General features: G+C 36.8%; 1 protein-coding gene across 2 annotated transcripts in view; it reads right to left on the bottom strand.

Annotated features, from left to right (window-relative positions):
- Positions 1–20,339, bottom strand: part of mrpl11 (mitochondrial ribosomal protein L11) — an 83,526-nt gene that overhangs the window by 30,273 nt on the left and 32,914 nt on the right. The window lies entirely within an intron of this gene.

Raw genomic sequence — 20,339 nt, 5'->3', positions numbered from 1 at the left:
TTAATCAAAATCTTTATCGTTATCACAATAGTTCAACAAAATATCACGATAAAACCTTTAAGTCCATATCGTTCACTTTAAAAAATATATTGAATAAATCTTAATTTCCCATTTTTTATTCCACTTTACTAATTTTTTGGACCAACTTGTGCTGCTTTTCTTCTATCTGTGTGGTTTTACTGGGCTGGTTACTGACATACTGGTGTGACTTTCATGTGAATGGGCCCGTTAGGAACACATTTACTGGGAGCAGCCTGTGTTCAATACTTATTTTCCCCAGTAGCTGCTGAGATCTGAGAAAGTCAGCTGAAGTAGATCGGCTCTGTGATCAGGATGCCTTCTGGATGCCTCACTTTGAAGAGTTTCTGGATTCGTCCCACTGGAAGAAAACCTCCAGGCTGACCCAGAACGCACTGAAGGGAACGCATCTCCCTTCTGGCCCAGAAATGCTCCAGAACCCCCTCTGGGCTTATTACCTCCACAAGAAGTGAGGAGGAACACTGGATGGAAGTACATGCTTTCATTTTAGTAATTGTATCTTGTTTTAGGGGATCTTATAACTTCTAGGATGCAAACTGCAAAACCAAAAAGCTTTACCAAGTCCTTTTGGTCCAGCTTCCTGTGCAAATACTTTATTACGTTTGAAATGAGACAAAAGGGTGACACTTTATTTAAAGGAGTGTGGATTAGACTGGCATGTTATGAACATCAAGGAGTCTTCATGAATGTTTGGACTGTAGTCATGAAGTGTCATTCAGTAAATAAAGACACTTTTAATGCAACTTTTAGTGAGACATTACATTAAACGTGTCATTTTTTACCAAATGACGCTTCATGACAGTCATAAACATTCATTAGGACTCCTTCATGTTCATGTCAGTTTTATGCACAGCCCTTCAAATAAAGTGTTACCAACAAAACCAACCTAGAAGTAACTTTTACAGGAGCTTAATTTAGAGCAATAATTCCTTAATATTGTTGAGAAAGTTCTAGTTTCACGGTCTTGTTAGAAGTACTAGTACTTTTTAATCTATATTAAAGTATAATTCAGGGGTGGAGCGATTTGTGGCCGATTGTTGATTACCGATCTTTAAAAAGCCTGAACTACTGATTTTGTCCGATACTGATTTTTTTTTGCCTGAAATGTCGTTAAATGTAGAAAGAAAGTTGGGGAGTTGGTAACAGTGGGGTGACGATTGTTAACTGTAAACGTTGAGACATGACCTGGTGGGACCAAAAGAGGACAGTGATTGATTTTTAGACCTTTCAATATCGGTGAATAAGATCAGCTTCAAATGCCCGATCAGTGATCTACCCAAATTAACTAAAACAGGGCCGATTTATCAGTGTCCACCTAAAGTGGAACTAGTACTTTTTCATTAATGATAAAGTATTACTGAATTAAAACAAGCTGCTACATTTAGCTGGAGTTTGCTTAAAGTGTACTAAGATATTTGCACTACAAACTGGACCAGAAAGCTTTTGTGTTTTTGCAGTATGTGGAGATTTTCATTTATTTTTCGTTGTGTAAATATGACCAGGAGCAGCTTCTTCAACTTAAAAAATATCTCCTGCCATTTATTAGAACAAGAAAACTTTATTTTTTTTATACCTAAATAGAGAACAAGTCCTTAGTCTTTAATCTCGATGCCACTAATTTATTTTGGTCGTGTCGACAAACATTCAAACATTTCTGAATGTTGACCTTTATTTGAGCAATAAGCGAAAACGTCAAGTAATTTAAACACATGAACTGGCAGGTGATTGGCCTAAAGAAAAAGAAGAAATCAATAAAACCTCCAGTTTTGTCGTGCTTCTACCAGGCTTGTCACACGGCCAGAATAAAGAGGTGAAATTAAACACGTTCCTGAAGATGTATGTGACTGGTTTTCTGCCGAAACTCGGCATCAAAACCGCTTCTTTTTAAAGGATTTGGTCACTTTTTGATTAACACAAAACAACAAATAAAATATAAAACTTAATGGCACAACTAAAGGAAATTTGTCAAATAATCTGAAAGGCTTTCTGGGTTCCTTCTTCCATGATCAGAACAGACTGAGCGTCACTTATAGGAGACCTCTGGCCACATCTATCGATCAGTGACATCAGATCCGTTGGGTTCGTTGCTCCAGCTGAAGGGAAGATTCACTGGAATCGCTTCCAGTTCCTCCCGTCTGGATAAAACTTTGGAGGAACCAGGAGTTATTTTAGTTCAGCGTAAATCTGAAGCTGCATCTTTGCTGTGATTTGCATACCAAGTCAGAAACCCTGAAGTGATTTTAGCTCAGTGAGAAGCAAAAGTTTACTTTCACAAATTATGTTCTCATTTCTAAAAGCCCTAAAACATGTTGCGTTTCTTTAAAAGTCTTAATGACTGAATGATTATTTTTTCAGATCTTTCAAAGTTTTGTTTTGACTTTGGCTGCTTTTTCATTTCTGTTTTTGTCAGATCATTTTAGACAAATTATGCCAGATTCATCGGACAGACAGACTGATGGTCGAATGTTGGTTGGTCGGATGGATGGATGGATGGATGGATGGATGGATGGATGGATGGATGGATGGATGGATGGATGGATGGATGGATGGATGGATGGATGGATGGATTAAAGGATGGGTGGACAGACGATTTGATGGATGGATGACTGTATGGATGGACGGCTGCAAGGATGGATGCATGGATGGATGAACAAATGGATGGACAGACGGATAACTGTATAGATGGATGGATGGATGCATGGATGGATGGATGGACGGATGGATGGATGAATAAATGGACAGACGAGTCGGGCAATAAAACAGAAAACACCAAAAATCTGGAAATCAAATATTTAGTTTTTCTGAAAGACTGTTGGGTTTTTCCAGACTGAAAATGAAAATCATTCCCTGTGGGTTGAAAACACAAATCTGAAGGTCACCTGAAGGTCATCTGAAGGTCACCTGAAGGACAATTCGTCTCTCAGGTCCGTCTCAGGTTGGATTTTTGTCTCAATTCTAAAAGACGTTCAGAAACCATCCATCTGCTTTGGTTTGTCCGTTTCAGAAGGACAACGTTCTTCAAAAACACAAAGTCGGTCAGAAGCAGCCAAAGTCCAATTAAAACCATGTAAGATTCAGAACCACTTTAAAAGATTACAAGGAAGTCTGGCTGCTTCAAAACCAAAACAAGAAATATTATCCTAAATCATTCAACTCCGACTTTAAACAGAAAATCTAAGATGTCAGTATGGAAGATGCCGTCTCTCAGTCTGTTTGCACGCCAAGCAGAACCCGACCCACACAAAACGCAGGTATTTTACTACATGTTTACAGAAATTGAGTAATCCCTTTACTGTTTTTTTAAAACCACGTTTGATGTGATTTGTACTTATCGCCGAGTCTGTCACTCATTTTTAAAAACAAGAAGTAGAAAAAACCCTCTGCCTGTTGGAGCTTCTGATCTGTGAAGATGAAAGTTTTGGTTTCATTTTTTATTTCAGGAGTGATGGAGCCTTTCATCTGTAAATGTATCGAGACGTTGGGCGTCACAGGGTTGACATCTGCTGTACGGTTAAGTGCCTTGTTTCCTCATGGAGCGACGAGAGGCGCCCCGTTCGGTGCACCATGTGGAACTGGGTCAAAAACTGTGAGCTGGTTCCTGATGCACATTCAGAGTGAAAACTAATAAACGTGTTTCACATCCACCGGATGCCGACACTCTATTCGGGTCTGGCTGGTTTTAAATCTAAAGCTGTGTTACTGATTTGTTCTGTTTTTGTTAACTAATCATTAAAAACATTGGTTAATCATCAATTAACTGTGATTAATCACATTTTATGTACAGCTTTGATAGGGCTGGACAATAAATACATAATAAATATATATCACGATATATATACTATTTTGAAAAAATTTAGTTTTCTGATTCAAATTTAAAAATGCTTTATAAAGGCAAAGAGAAATTGATTATTTAACTTAATTAATTATAGCAATTAGTTAATTTAATAATTAAATAAAACTATCACAATAATTAATTAAACTAAATAATTACTGTGCTGTACTTTTTACTTTTACTTCAGTAAATAATATTATGACGTATTTCTATTTTTACTGAATGAAAATCAAATGTGTTTTAATCAAAAAAAATCACCAGACAGACACACACCTGCAGCTTTTGTTAAAGTTTTATATGTAAAAAAGCTGATTTTGAAAATGTTCTTTTGCCTGATTTTGTTACTTATTAGAGCTGCTGTCATTTTTGTCCTTAAATTACCAAAATTTCCACTTAACTTTATATTTTGGTCTGATTATGTATTATATACTTTTTACTTTTACTTCAGTAAAAATATGTTGAAGTATCGCTACTTTTAGTCGAATGCAATTTTGGGGAATTCTTCCCACCTCTGAATGTGATCGATATCAATAGATAATATATCTGATACAATAATCAATATTCAGAATAGTCACAGAGTTCTGATCCAGAACAGCACAGCATTCTGGGAAATGTAGGCAGAGTAAAGGCTTTAGCACCCAGATAAGCAAGAAAGGTGGAATCAACTCACTCTCTCGTTCTTTGGTTACCTAGCAACAACTTGCTGAGTAACTTGTGGTTACCTAGCAACGGCTTGTTGAGTCACTTGGCAGCAGCAGTTCCAGGTTTTTCCACTGTGCCTCATAACTGTTTAAAAATAAAAGAATTATGGTGTGAAGTGAAAACTGGATCAAACAAACCAGTTTGACAGTATTTCAGATATTTAAAAATGAACAAACAATTATGATCAATATCAACAATTTGTGATAGACTGATATTGTGATAAGTTCTTTGATCGTATCGTCCAGCCCTGTGCTGAGGTAAACTTCCAGAAAACTGAAAAACAGCCGAAACACTGAGTTCCTTTAAATCGAACCAAATGTTTAGAGTGTCTTTTGAACCATAATTAATGAAACATTGATCAACATATTTGATGTTTATTGATGATTTAAATGATGACAGTCGACAAAATTTAATGTTTCTCAACTGGTTTTCTCAGCTGGTGACTGTAAGTTGTTATTCATTTTTAATTTGTGCTTTTATAATGTAAAGCACTTTGAACTGCCTTGTTGCAGAAATGTGCTGTAAAAATAAACTTAATTTATCGATTTATTGGTAAAGTCCACAATAATGAGAGAAAATATGCCAGAAGTTTACATCCATGTATGACTCGGGTCAAACCAGCTTCTCACAGCAGTAAAATAAATTAAAACAGAATTTAAAAACTGCATTTTGATCTCAAAACAAGAAGAAATCTGCATATGAGGGTAAATACTTAGTCGCTACATAAAAATCCACCAGAAGTGGCTGTAAGTTTTCAGATGTGACTGCATGAAATCAGGCGACAAGCCGCCGTTTATCACGATCACGCCGGCAGCCCCAGCAGCCCAGATGTTCTGGCTCAGACGATCCGGCGTGGCGTCCGTCTTTAACGCCTCAGAAAGCGATGAGGGCCGTCTTTTAAGGGCAGCAGTAAAAGCGTGACATCTTTTGTTCATGGATGCACCTGCCGCTCTCTTTTCTCAGCTTTTACGGACGGCGCTAATTGAAACCGAGGCTTTTTTTTTGTTGGACAGAAAGTGCCCATTTTGAAGCTTGATTTCAGAGGACGCATTAAGACTAATGCACACTCTGTTCATTTCGAGTCACTGCGGGGACGTTCACTCCGGATCGGGGAGAAACCTCAGAGGGAAAACCAACCTGGCAGACAGCATGCAGCCTCTGTCTTTCATCTCTTCCCCTCCTTTGTTCGCTCTACATTTCAAACACATGCACTCTGCATGCAGTCCCTGTTGGGCAACTTCTCATATTTCTATTACACTAAAAGCACCGGCTGCACAGGCAGCAGCCGCGGAAAATGACTGCCTCCTAGAATTTGTTACACCTGTTAAGCTGCAGATACGATGCTCAGCATTTTCCTCTCACTCTCATGAGTTGCTCTTCAAGAAAAGCCTCTTCTGTTTGCTTTCTTCTCTGCCTCCTCCTTATTATCCATTGTACTAATTATTCAAGAAGCTGTCAGTTCCTCCTTTTTGTCTCCCGTTCGCTCTTTTTATTTCTCTCGTTTGTTTAAATTTGCCCCGCAGCCGACAGGGAGCCTACCTCTCTGCACTTCCCTGTCAGGGGTGGTTAGTCAGAGCCAGGGAGAAAAAATGAGAAGAAGAGGATGGCTAAGATTAAAGGGCTGGGGCAGCTGCCTGAAGCAGAATGGCTCTCCATTGCCATTTATCTGCTGCTTCCTTCGTGTATTTAGAGCTGGAGCACAAAGCCACGACAGAGCATCCCGACAACAATGACGTTTCCAACTACAGGAGCCTTTAAACAAACACACGGCTTCGTTCTGCTTCGCTGAGTCCTTTCTGACGAAGCGCATCACCTCATTACTCCGATGCATATGAGCTCAAACGCACCTATCTGCTCAGAGAGGCCACATTTAATGGACAGACGTCTAAATCATTCATCTCGCCGTCAGCACCGCTGCTTTGGGAAGAGAACTTCAAAGTAAAACTCTAAGAGAAGAGATGATGCAAAAGAATCCGATATGCAACGCAATACTGCGGGCAAACGAATACTAATGCAGGTCTCAGATGGAGCAGTGACATTTACCTTAGGGCCCAAATCAAAAAAGTGCAAGAAATTTCTATAGTTGTTTCACCAACCTGAAGTGCTTTGAAGGTTTTGATCTCTGCTGATCTGATCTGACGTTTTGCTGCTGTTTTCTGTTTTTAGTTACTGAGAATTAAATTCAGAAAGAAGATTTTGTTTTACAAAAGTCAAAGGAAGGATGAAGGATTGCATTTAAATGTGCAATCTAGTTACACATTTAAAGTGCAACTAGATTATTCCGACGCATCACCAGATAAATTCTATGAAAAGTCATAAATAAAACTTGTGTAACTCATTTTAGGGACTTTAAGTCCTTAAAGCTGCAGTAAGTAATTTTTATTAAATGTATTTTTTTTTACATATTTGTTGTTTTTTGGTATTTTAGTTTTTCTCTGCCTCCTCCCTGAGCTATTATCGACGTCTGAAGAAATGCACCACTCCCAGTCGAAACAACCAATCAGACCCAGGAGGCAGGTCTTAGCGTTGCCAATCAACCTCATGTATGCACTGCTAAACGTGCTATTGGCTGAGAAGCGGCTTACTGTTACAGGAAAACTGTTTATCCGCCTTTGTCGGTGACTAATGGGCTTCACTGACGAGAAGTAGCAGAGATTGCTCACATGCATAACTGACAGCACTAAGACCCGCCTCCTGGCTCTGATTGGTTGGTTGTGGTTAGCACTGGGAGCGCTAAGAAAAGGCAGAGGAGATCAATATTTTCACAAATTGTCTCAAACCAAACTGTAACGACATAGTGACCATTTCAACAAATACGTTTTTTATGAGGGGCTGCACAGTGGCGCAGTTGGTAGAGCTGCTGCCTTGCCGCAAGAAGGTTCTAGGTTCGATTCCCGGCCCCGGTCTTTCTGCATGGAGTTTACATGTTCTCCCTGTGCATGTGTGGGTTTTCTCCGGGTACTCCGGTTTCCTCCTACAGTCCAAAAACATGACTGTCAGGTTAATTGGCCTGTCCAAATTTCCCCTAGGTGTGAGTGTGTGTGCATGGTTGTTTGTCCTGTGTGTCTCTGTGTTGCCCTGCGACAGACTGGCGACCTGTCCAGGGTGACCCCGCCTCTCACCCGGCATGCTAGCTGGAGATAGGCAACAGCACCTCCCGACCCCCACCAAGGGACAAGGGTGTAAGAAAATGGATGGATGGAAGTTTTTTATGAAAGTTTCATGCTGCAGCTTTAAGTTCCCAATTTAAATGTAACATCAACATGAACAATAAAACAATAAAAAGGATTTTATTTAGCGTGTAGTTATATTATCCTAACTGGTCATTAAGTGTGTGCGAGACTCATTTCAGGCATTTTAAATCCATAAAGATCAATAAAAAAATGTATTATCCATGCTGTTTTACTTAATTCCAGATTTTACTAATAATGTGAATCAGTTTATTATTGCAATATTGTATTTAAAAAACAATTCACAACAAAACGGGATATTGCTTCTCTGGGATCAAACATGAACTGTAAAAAAATACACTGCATGTAAAGTAAAAGTCAATATACTTCACTGAATCAGAGCTGAAACAGTTAATCAGATTAATCGGGATTAATTATTGAGATAATCTGCAACTAATTTAGTAATTGACTAATCATTAACGGGACTCAAAATAAGGTAATTTGTAGGAAAAGTAAATAAGCCAAAACTGTACAGAAACATATAAATTTTGCATTTAAGATAAAAATATATATTTTTTGTAAATATTTTTCACCCAAATCTCCTCCAGTGGCAGTTTTAGTTTTACTCAGTTCAAATTCACTAAAGAAAATCTACATTTCTGCATTTTAGGCAATAAAATGTTTATTTTCCTATTTAAAAATGAACCAAATTATTTGTTAACCTTCATCTTTTAATGCATTTCTAACATTAATAAAAGCTTAAGAGGTTCAATGAAAAACCTGAAGAATGTGCCAATTTTTAAACATGTGATTAATCAAAAAACAAAATCACTGATGGAATAATTACTACAATAATTTAGTTGAACCAACATAAACAGCTTATACAGATATTTAAGTCACACCCTGAAATCCTTCATTTAGAATATATTTTTGCAGACTTTCAAACACAAACTATTTAATCTTTGCCTAGTTTAAAATCTCTTTGTCAGACTTAAATGTTTATTTATCTCTTTAAAAAAAAGTCTGTTGTTAATTCAGAGTTTGGTATTTTGTTGTGGGGGAATTTCTGCTTTGAACGGAGCATCAAAACATTTGGGCAGAAAAATGTTTCTCTCTTTGCGTCTGAAAGAGATGAAACGACTCGGAGGGTTTCTGGAAATGTTCGGACCAATCAGATCCAGTGTTTGACAGTCTGAGGGAAATTAAAGGAGCAGAAATGTGAACCTGAAAATATAAAAAAGCTGAGATAACAGAGGAGGCCTGCTAATGGAAAATTTAAAAAAACTGCAGCTGCAAATGAAGAGCAGGAGGAAGACATGAAGAGAGAAATTCACAAGAGGAGTGAAAGGGCGAAACTCTAAACCTAAAACAATAATCACGCTCTAAACATTGTAAATATAAAGGGAAATGTCTGACTCATGAGAGGATGTATAACCTTTAATCTGTGGAACAATGTGAAGCAGAGCAGCAGTCCTGCACGGCTTCCTGTTCCTCATGTTTATTAATGACGGAAAGCAGAAACGACCAGATGAATCCTGAAGCTGCTACAGGATTTCTGTCGGCTCAGATTCATCAAAACGCTGCAAGGCTTTGATTGATGACATGACGCTTCAGGATGCTAAGGATCTAAAATTATTATCAGATTATTGCTAAACTAACGAGAACAAAAAAGTAAGGAGATCGCCTGGATTACATGAGACATGATGCATAAAATGTCGTCTGTGACAAAACGTGAAACCAGGCTGATGGATAAACACGGGGTCGCATCAGTCATGCTGATTGACGACAGAAAACAGAAACAACCAGATGAGTTTTGAAGTGTTTACAGAGTTTCTGTCTGCTCAGATTCTGGTGACTGATGAGGGGAAACCAAGTAGATTTCTGCGTCTGGGTGAAATTTCTTTCATCGGATAAGTAAGTCAAATGTTTATGATGAGATTAAAGTTATTGGAAACACAACAGAGTAAAATAGGAAACACTTTAAGATAACTGCACAGACAGTGGGTCAAAAAGCTCGAAAAGAAGCAGCTTAAGGATGAATCACAAGAAACTTAAAGGTATCAGGTGAGACATAAACCTGGTTTCACCTTTAAATATAAACAAGGGGAAATAAAAACAAAGACTAAACAGCAGAAATATTCACTAAATGGTAGAAAAGGCTTTTAAATAGTCCCCTTTCACAGTTTATGAGTAAGTCAACAACTTTGCTGATGAAGTCCAACTTCACAAAAGTCCACTGAGTCACTGAGTGAATCCAAAATATCCATGAATAAACGGGTCAGAAGTACCTGCGGTTTAATGAAGAAAAGGCAGAAATTTGTTGTTTTCCTCAGAAATGAGAGGTTAAAAGTCACAACTCTGATAAAAACAAAGATTTCAAGGAGCAAAGGTGCCATAATGGACTGAACACTGAACTTTAACAAACACTTAAAAAACATCATGTGTATGCTTTTATTTTCCATAGGCTCAGTTTTTAATAGTTTAAATTATACAAAAACTCCCTGAAAACGACTTGGTTCACGCAGCCTTTAAAATAAAACGGTTCATGGGTTTATTTCTATTGTGTCTCATCCTTTTTTTTTAGTTTTAATTTTAACATGTCTTTCTGCTTACATGATGCTTTTATTTACTCTTTTAATAGTATTTCCAGTTTTACAATGATCCTCATTTTCTCCATTCCATCTTAAGGCTCCATTCACATTAGCCCTGTTTAGTTCACTTTAATCAAGTTCTAGTCTGTTTGTCCAGAAAGTCCGGACAAACAGGACTTCTGTTTGTCCGGAAAGTCCTGTTTCCGGACAAACAGGACTTTGTCCGGAAACAGGACAAAGTCCTTGGTTTGTAGGGAGTTCCAATCGAACTCCCTACAAACCAAGGACTACAGAAAGAGGACTACAGTGCAAGGCATTCTGGGTAAATACAACCACAAAAAAAATTCCCCAAATCAAGCGAGTCTATAGAAACTACATGATTCCTTTTGCTTTATTTTTTCTGTTGTTTTTGTGTATTTATTCTGGATATTTTAAATGTGTTAAATGTTAGATGTTCGTTAGAATTTAAAGTTTATTGATCTTCAAAAATGTGTTCTTGCATCATTATGCCACTATCATTATACATCTCTTCATGGAAAAAATGAAGAGCCCACTGCAGTGAACCTGACTGAAAACCTCCTGGTTTTTCCACCAAATACTGATTTCTGAACTCTTCCTCACTTAAAACATTGATATTGATGTTTCTGAATGAATATGAACTTGTTTTCTTTGCATTATCTGAGGTCTGAAAGCTCTGCATTTTCTTCATTATTCTGACCATTTCTCATTTTCTGCAAATAAAAACTAAATTTTTGCTTGAAATTTCAGAGACATGTTGTTAGTAGTTAATAGAATAAAAGAACAATGTTCATTTTACTCAAACATATACCTATTAAATGTAAAATCAGAAACTGATCATTTTAAGTAATCTTAATTTTTGCTGTATTACTTGAAAATTGTCTCTAAACAATATTATCGTTTATCGCAATAATTTCTGGGACAATTCATTGTCTAGCAGAATCAATTGTCCTGACAGGCTTGAGCTGGCCCTGCGGAGCAGATAGCCTGACTAACTAACCGGATAATATTAGCTTCCTGCACCATAAAGGAGCAACACTTGAATTTATGCTTACTTAAAACTCCTAAATTTACTCGTTACTAATTGAAAATATCAGTTTGAATCAAAACCTAAGATAATAAATGCTGTTAATTGGAAACTCAATATGGTAAATAATCGTAGCAGGAAGGCTGCAAGCTGCACAGCTGGTAGCATCGTTGCTACCGGGGATTCTGCAGCTCGCACGTTCTCCTCATAAATGAACCTGTTATGTTAGGGATGAGTGTGAGTTTCTGTCTGTCCTGAGAGTCTCTGCCTTGTGATAGATGATGGACGGATGGATGTTGGATCGAAACGCTAACAATCCAAACCTGAAGACTGAGATATAACAAGGAAAGTGAGAAAACTGCATGCAAAATGATTTCAGCGGAGGCTTGCATGCATTATTTAACGTGTCTTTCACTCAAACAGAATAATCTGACAGGACACAGCGAGGAACAAGCATTCAGAGGTGAAACGAGCCATAAACACACAGATAGGCAGTAAGTGCTGCAAACTCCAAGCTTCAGGAAGAAACCACTGCTCCTCACCAGACGTCGCAAAAATAACAGAGCGATGAAATTTATCAAATTCCAAACATTTGGAAAGGAAGCTGCATCCAAAAATACTTCCCACTCCTACTGAAGCATCGCTGTGACAGATTTTAGAGCTGGGAGGGGGATTATACTAAAATATATTATCACAATTGTTTGAATCGTCTTGAAAGCCTAATGCCGAGCAGCAAGAGAAAACATGTCGGCTCTCCGCCAAAATAAAGGCTTTCGCTTTAAAAGAACAGAAAATGTTCAGCGGTAAATGCTGCTAAATGACTCGCGCTATGCAAAATTAAGCAGCAGCAGCTTTGATGGCTAATCTTCAATCAGTTTTTAAAGTTCCCACAGCAACTCAAATGGGAGAAAAGTTATTATTTATGTGACAATCACAGTGGCTGTCAAATCAGGAGGATCTGCTGCGTGTCTAAAGCTCAGCCGTAAACCTGAGAAAATGTTCAGTTAAACAGAGAAGCAACAAAGAGAGCAGAAATAATGATCATAAAAAGATTTCATGAAGTCTTTTCAGCCTAAAGTACATTTAGATAAAAATGAAAGGAAAGCATAAATTTAAAACTGATCTCAGAAAAAGCATTTGGGTGGATTTTAGATTTAAGAAACATTACTAAAAATCCAAAACACTTATTATGTATTTTAGTTTTTTATTTACACAATTCAGACTTAAAGGGTTTAGTAAAGTTAAAATGTGACATTTAATTCAGTTTTGCAGAATAAATGCAAGACAACAGAAAGAAAAAGGAAATAAATCTGATATATATATTTTAAATAAAAACAAAAATATTTTTCCTTAAATATGTACACATGAGCATGTGTACATATTTAAGGAAAAAAAATATATATATATATATAAAAAGTTGGTCTGTATTAAACAGTCCAACTCAACAGCAGTATTTCTCCATAAATGAAAAATTGAATTAGTTTTAGAGAGCCGTCATTTATCAATTTTAAAGAAAACTATGTAAATTATATATTCTTTTAAAAATAGCTACAACATGCAAAGGAATATATGATCTGAATTGTTTTCTACGCTTTAAAGTTTGCATTGCTTGTATCTTCAAATGTTATATTTTTGTTTTAATCTCAGCTTAAACTGATAAAAACATTCGATCTGTAGCTGTTAGCTATAATTAATCAAATATTTTTCGGTATCGACACATAGATCATGCTGATCTGTGTCAGGGAGACGATTTATTAAATTTATAAACACTTACACGTTTTTGTGGAGGATGCAATGTACCAGATAGAAAAGCCAAACAACGATGATGTGTCATAAATATTTAATTGCATACAACCCACATTTCAGGAAAAAGCAGCGCATTTAGAGAGATTCTGCTCATTCAAAGATCCAGCTGACACTTAATTCAGTAATTTAGCCGCTAAACGCTCATAATCATGATTACCAAAAGCAGAAAAGACCAAACATACAAACGGAGAAGGAAGCCAGAAAACCCAAACAGAGGAGAGACGGATGAGAAACTTTTATTGCACATAATCATGCGACTCATTTAAAAAATGTATCCCAGCAGCTTTGAGACAGAAACTGTACAGTAAGTATAAAATTTCCGTTGCCGCAATGTGAAAAGATTGTATTTCTAACACTGAATAACTTAGTGAAAGCTGAGGAGAGACTGTCATCTGCAAAGCCATGATGTTCCAATGCTCTTTATGAATTATGCAAAATTTAGGAAGAAAGAGAGAGAAGAAAGAGCAGGTATGAAATCAAGCTGCAGGGATGTTTGGGGATGAATTACTCACAGCTCCTTGATGCAAATCTTAAATTATGCATCTCTAATCCTGCTTACAAAAATTCATTTGCAATATCTGAGCTAATAAGTCCGGTGTTTCTTGTCAGAGTAAACCTGCTATTTAGGTGTTGGGTGGGTAACGGAGCACAGAAGAAAAAGGAGGTTGAAAAAGACAGAAGGTCTCCAGAGGAAGATTATCAGAGGAACAAAAAGTCTGAAACGTGATTCTCCAGGAGTAACAAGCTGAAGGTCCTGCTGTGAGCCCGGCTTCCCAAACATCAATCACCAAGCAGACAGAAATCCATTCAGGGATCTAAATGAGCGAGGCTGGAAAACATTTACAACCGGCTCGGACTAACCCAGCCTCAGCTGTGGGCTTTTGGTTTTGTTGTTACACTGACACAGCAGGGAATATTCAGTTTGCAGGATTATAAGGCGAGTATTTTGATCGTAGCTGATTAAATGTAGAGATACATTTAAAACATATGAGGTGAAATATTACAGGTAGTTTCTGATTCCCTAGCAAAATGGGCCAAAAAAGAGTAAGAAGATCTTTAAAAATAACAAAGTAATTGTAAAATTACCACAACATTGAGGGACGTTCACAGAAAAGTTTTAGAAAAATGGTCAACAGATGTAGATCAAAGTTGGGGAAAAAATATCTAAATAGCCAACCAACAAACATGAAGGTAATAGAACCTCGTTCCACTAAATGCCAAGAAATTTTGGCTTCCTGAGATACATTTAGATTTGAATATTTTAGATTTACTTTACAAAAAATAGGCAAATTTTCACTTTCCACAGAAAAATTAATGAATGCTGAATTACGAATATGCAGGCATTTCTTGGACTGTTTTGTACAAACTCAGAGAGAATAAAGTCTTAACAATGAACTTCATAAAAAATTAAACACAGCAGGGTACCTACTTTTAAGTCTAACTTAACGAGATGCAAGTGAAGGACAAGAAACCCAAACACACCAATAAAACTCTTCAATCGTAAATGGGGGAAAAAAACTACTTTTTTCAGTTTTTACCATAATGGTTTAAAGAATATTTTTGCCCTTTCATGCATGAAATATGATCCTTTATGCCAGGATGGTGTTCCAAAGTGTTTCTTATTTTCTCAAGGCATATGAAAAAGGTAGGAAAAAGATATTTTTACAAAATTTTTCTTTAGGATTTTTTTTCTAGGTGATCACATTGTAATTTTCTACAAAAACAAAGTTATTTGTAAAATACATCAGTAGTGTTACTTCATGCCACAATACTTTTTTTTTTAGCTCCAAGAGCAGAAGGAGGGACTGGATCTTCGTCTGTCAGCCATATTGGATTTAACAAAAATGTTCTTGCACTTGCAGTGGATGGCCAGTAGTTGGCAGTGTAATAAATGATGCACTAGTGTCTTCTTCAGTGGTCTGTGTGCATTTATAACATCAAAATCCACAAGAAACAAAAGAAAATGGCGTTTAGACAGCTGTCCACTGCAGAGACCACTACGCATGAAAGGGTTACGTAAATATATAAAATTAGGAACTAAAACGTCTTGAGTGTGAATCAAACTGGTTTTAAAACATTAAAAAACATTTACTTTCTGCTGATGCCTTATTGCCATGAATCCTAAGTAGCTTAATATGGAAATTTATCCCAAAATTTCATCATGAAATAGTTTAATATTTGAGGACCTCCGGCCGTCTGGAGGCGAGTTCAGCCTCAGTTTCCAGCAGGAACGCAGTCGCGCCTCCCCCCACATCGGAGTGAAACGAAGTAATTCTCACTTCCTGCTTCATCATTAGTCACCCGGCACTTCTACACTAATTATTCCATTACAATAGGAACCGCTCAGATTGTGACACGCCATCAATCGCCGTGGTAACCCTTCTGAGACCCGCTGCTGAAAAACCCCTAAAAGCCAGCAGGCGTGCGAGTCGCTGCCTTCCATGTCTGGATTCGTGCAGGAAATCAGGATGAATTGAGCTCTCGCCCTCAGCAGGGGGGCTCTGTCCTCCAATCGCTCGCCGCAGGACGCCTGACAGCTGAAGTGAGCGCCCGCTTGGGGCCCAGGTAAGAAAACGAATTATGAGTTTCCAGATGACAGGAAAGATGAAGACACCATCGACCTGAACAGAATATCTGGACCTGTCCTACAAAAGATCACACGACCAAAAAGAAACCAAGTCCAGCCTGTGCACTTTAAGATCCTCGGCTGTTTTTCATGTTAAATTAGATTTTAAAGAGAAGAGTTGCATTTTTAATATATGAATATATCAATTAGTAGTTGGAGTTGATTAAAACTTTTTAAATGAGTTAATTTATGTTAATTCAAATTTACTACATTTAATCAGAAACCATATAATTGACCCTTTTTTTGTTCTTAAATTATTGCAACCAACTATTTTAGTCATCAATTATTCTATTGATTTGATTAATTGGGTAACAAGACTGGCACATTCTATCAATTTTTCCTTTCTTTTCTGTTTTCTACAATCTTAGAAATACAATAAAATATACCAATAAACAATTGTATTAATTTTTTAAAGGAAAATAAGCATTTTATTGAATAAAATGCAGTAATATAGCCTTTTTAGTGAATATGAACCAGCTGAAACTCAGCCACTTGAGGAGTTTTAGGTAAAACATATTTACAGATTTATCTTAAATGCAAAATGCACAAATATTTTTTTACAGTTTTGGCTTAATTACTGCTGTGAATTTGTTTTAGTTTTTTTCAGCAAATTGCATTTTTGTTATACTTTATATACTTTGGTTAATGATTTTTTACTAAATTAGTTGACAATTATTTTAAGTTTATTCGTTGCGATTAATCTGATTAATCGTTTTGGTTCTAATAGACAGATGAGCTCAACAACAAAGATATTTATTGTTTTTTTATCGGTTATTTAAAGCCATGAGATTGATTAAAAGTGATATTATACTAATTTAGGTTTCATTTGTTTTAGAAATCCCTGATAATTCATGTTATTTATTTGAAGAAAAATGTTTTTTTTTAAAGTACTTTCTGTAGCTTGACAATCTAACTACTTTTAGCACAACAGTATTTTCCAGTCTCCCATCTAATCGTCCTTGAAGCGAAAACTGGACTTTTGTATGTAAATAAGGGGGGAAAAAGCAATAAATTGTGTTAAAATTGTTAAAATCTATGTAATAAATTCATAGAAATTAATGCGTTAAAATCCCGGCCCTAGTAAAAATATAACAACATAATCAAATAAAGCAATATGGTAGCCTAAAAATATTACTGCTCTCTCTCACAGCGTCAAGGGAAAAACAAAGAACAAGGATTTTATGTCCCGATGTTTTACAAAAAATATCACTTTCCAGACTGCCGTCGTTTAATCCGCAGAAAGTGAAGATAAAGAGGAAAAATGCAAATAAATTCGGTACAAACTCGAGCAAGATTTCTTTTTTTGCGCGACTGACAATCCGTCACAACGTTGTGAAGAAATGTTGACCTGTTTTTATTTGCACAACGCTGCTGAACCCCACTGCAACCGACCTTCAGGGCCGTAAGACAGATGGCGTCTGAATTAACCCCTTCATGGCTGACTCCATGACTGCAGGCGTTCTGAGGCTCAACAATCAGCCACATCGCCTCTTCTTCACCCTGGTGCTTCATGCTTGGTGTTTTCCTCTCATATAAATGTTTTTGCCAGACGTCTTTGAGATATTCAGATTCATTTAGACACAACTTTACAAGCCTAAGTCCTGCTGCCAGACTTTTTCAAATGCAAACAGAGGCTGCAGACTAGCAAACTGCCAAAAATATTTATTTTTATGCACATGAGTTGAAGTTGGGCTTGTTTTCTTGCACACCTGAACCTTGGAAGATTGACAACGGTCTTTAAATGGGTGAATTTTATGCCAAAATTCACATTTTGCACATTTTTGTACTTTCATTTGAGTTTCAACTGCTTCTAAAAACAACTCGTGAGCTTAAAAAAAACACCCGGCCGTTTTTTTGGAAATACAGTTAGGGGAAGAAAAAAAAAAGCCCACTGTACTGAACCTCATTGAAAACCTCCTGGTTATTCCACCAAATGTTGATTTCTGAACTCTTCCCGAGTTAAAACATTAGTATTGCTGTTTCTAAATGAATATTCTTTGCATTATTTGAGGTCTGCATCTTTTTCCTTATTTTGACCATTTCTCACTTTCTGCAAATAAATATTAAATTGTTGCTTGGGATTTCAGAGACATGTCGTCAGTAGTTCATAGAATAAAAGAACAATGTTTGTTTTACTCAAACATAAACCTATAAAAAGAAAAATTAGAGAAACTGATCATTTAAATAGTCTTAATTTTTTCCAGAGCTGTAAGTTAATGTTTTCTGGTGTGTGGAAAATGAGCCGTTTCAAAAACCTCTCAGTTGTTAAGTCACATTGGAAGGGAAGTGTGCCGTTACCTAGCAACCACAGCTCCATCACCTAGCAACCCATGCAGAGCTCCAGAACAGTTGGTCAGCTGGTTTTACCAATGTATTGACAAGTGTTTTGTTTTTGACTTACGGTCCAGAGACCATTTACTACATTCTTGTTGGTTGTGCAGGAGGTTCCACTTCTGCTTTTCTAAGATGTACGGTTTTATAATTGCGCATCCGTTTGCAGCCATTTTTATATGCAAGTGCTTATTTGGATTTAAAGTGACAAGACGCTCTAAAACAGCTCAAATTAGACAGAATTGAGCAGAGTAAAATCCTCATTTTCTAGGAATTATTTGTGTCCAAAAAAATGTAATGAACACATTTCGTATCACCCGTAGAGCTATCCTAACCTGTTCAATGTAGCATAAATACATCATCATTAGTGTTTTTCTGCCGATGAGGGAATTCAGTTGTTTGATTCAGGTGCGTTGCAGCAATGTTGCATCTAAAAGTTGCAGGATCTCTTAAGGACTGAATCTCCTCCAGAGCAACAAACGGCACAAACTCCTGCTTTTTTACAGGAAGTCTCTGCGGCTGGACGACTGGATGAATTTATCAACCATCAACAACGTGAGTTTAAACTTTTTTTTTAAAGAATATATATATTTATTTCCTCTATCCAAAAATGTAGTTTGTTAATTATTAACAATGCTTGGCTGAACCCAACAGAGGCAGGATACAAAAAAAAATTATAATGTTGCTTTTAATGCTACACACAAACTCCCTCCATCTGCAAGCAAAGCTTTTATTTTTCCCCCCAGAGTGGCTCTAAAAGCAGTGGCAATTTATTTACTCAAACTTATAACAGAAATATAAAATGAAAGTCTGTGATATTCAGAAAAAATATGTATTTTTATATAATAACCACAATGGTGGGGAAACAAACAGACTGGCTTTGTTTTCTGATTCATCTGAATGAAACAACAAATACAAAAGAAAAACTAAAATAACAAACATGCGCTCCTCCAGCGAACATGTAATATTTCAATATTTCTTTTTTGTGGGTGATTTGGTGACTTTGTAATGAATAAATGAAGGAAAAATCCCAAATTATAATGCTTTAATAAATCAGAACAAGAAGAAGAAATTAAAATGTTCCTTCTAGATGAAGCTGATAAATTAACTGATGGGAAAACAAGCATCTGAGGTCAGTGGGAAACATTTTCCATACATTTACCTCTGAGAAATAATTTTAATTCCTTTGTTATTGAACTTTTCTGTTCTAAATTGCCAAAACAATTCATGCATGTTAACTTTCTCACTATAAATGATCAAATTAATTTTAATCGCTGCACCAGGCTGCCAATTTTCCTCCTACATTTTGAAGGAAAGTGGAGTTTTAAACATAATTAATTGAAATTTGTGGCAACAATAAATCAAAACTTAAGAAATGTATCACGATAAATGACAGACGATACGATAAATGCCCAGTTCTCCATTTTGAATTTTGACCTCATTCTTCTTAGATAAACAATCACAGAGTGGAAAATGTGTTTTTTTGTACAGGTTCGTTTTAAATACATTTAGAAGGTAAAAACCAAGTTATCTTAATATTCTAATATTCAGCTAATAAACGATCTTTGTTGGTTGTTGTTGGCTCTCTGGTCCTTCCTCCAGCTCCCCGGCTCATGCTTGTGTCTTTATAAATGTAGTTGTCTGCCCTCGGTGCTGCCTGAACCAGAAGTCTATTGTACCTTTAAATTAATAAAAGCCATTAAAGCGAGATGGGAAATATCCCCCGGTACGTCGGCTGTGGGGCTCTGAGGACAGGAAATGCACACAAACAAAACCAGAATTTACAGAATGGGGCATTTTATTTTCCCCATAACTGCACATGAAACACCCTGAATATCAAAGCCTGTGAAGCACCAGTAGCAGCATCTTTCTACGGAAAATCTGCTTGACAATGCAATCCTTTGTTTGATATAACAGCTAAAACAAAAAACAAAAAAATCCCAATTTGCCACCATTTCTGGAACAATTATTCAGTAGGTGGCTTAAAAAATTTCACCATAGCCAGCTGGGATAAACTGATGAGCCGCTGCGCCGATGTAACCAAATTACTTTCCCTCGCATTGCCTTCATTTCTGCTGCAACGTCCCGTCATGTAAGAACAGGACGCACAATTTAGCAATGCTTGTAATGTAATCCACGGGTGGAAGCAGAATGAAATATTTAATATTTCACTTCCAAGCTTCTGCGTTTGGTTCAA

The sequence above is a fragment of the Poecilia reticulata genome, chromosome 10, assembly GCF_904066995.2.
Source record: "Poecilia reticulata chromosome 10, P_reticulata-male-v2, whole genome shotgun sequence".
In the NCBI taxonomy this organism is placed as follows: Eukaryota; Metazoa; Chordata; class Actinopteri; order Cyprinodontiformes; family Poeciliidae; genus Poecilia; species Poecilia reticulata.
Note: the sequence above shows the minus strand (reverse complement) of the source record. Positions and strands in the feature narration are given on the sequence as shown.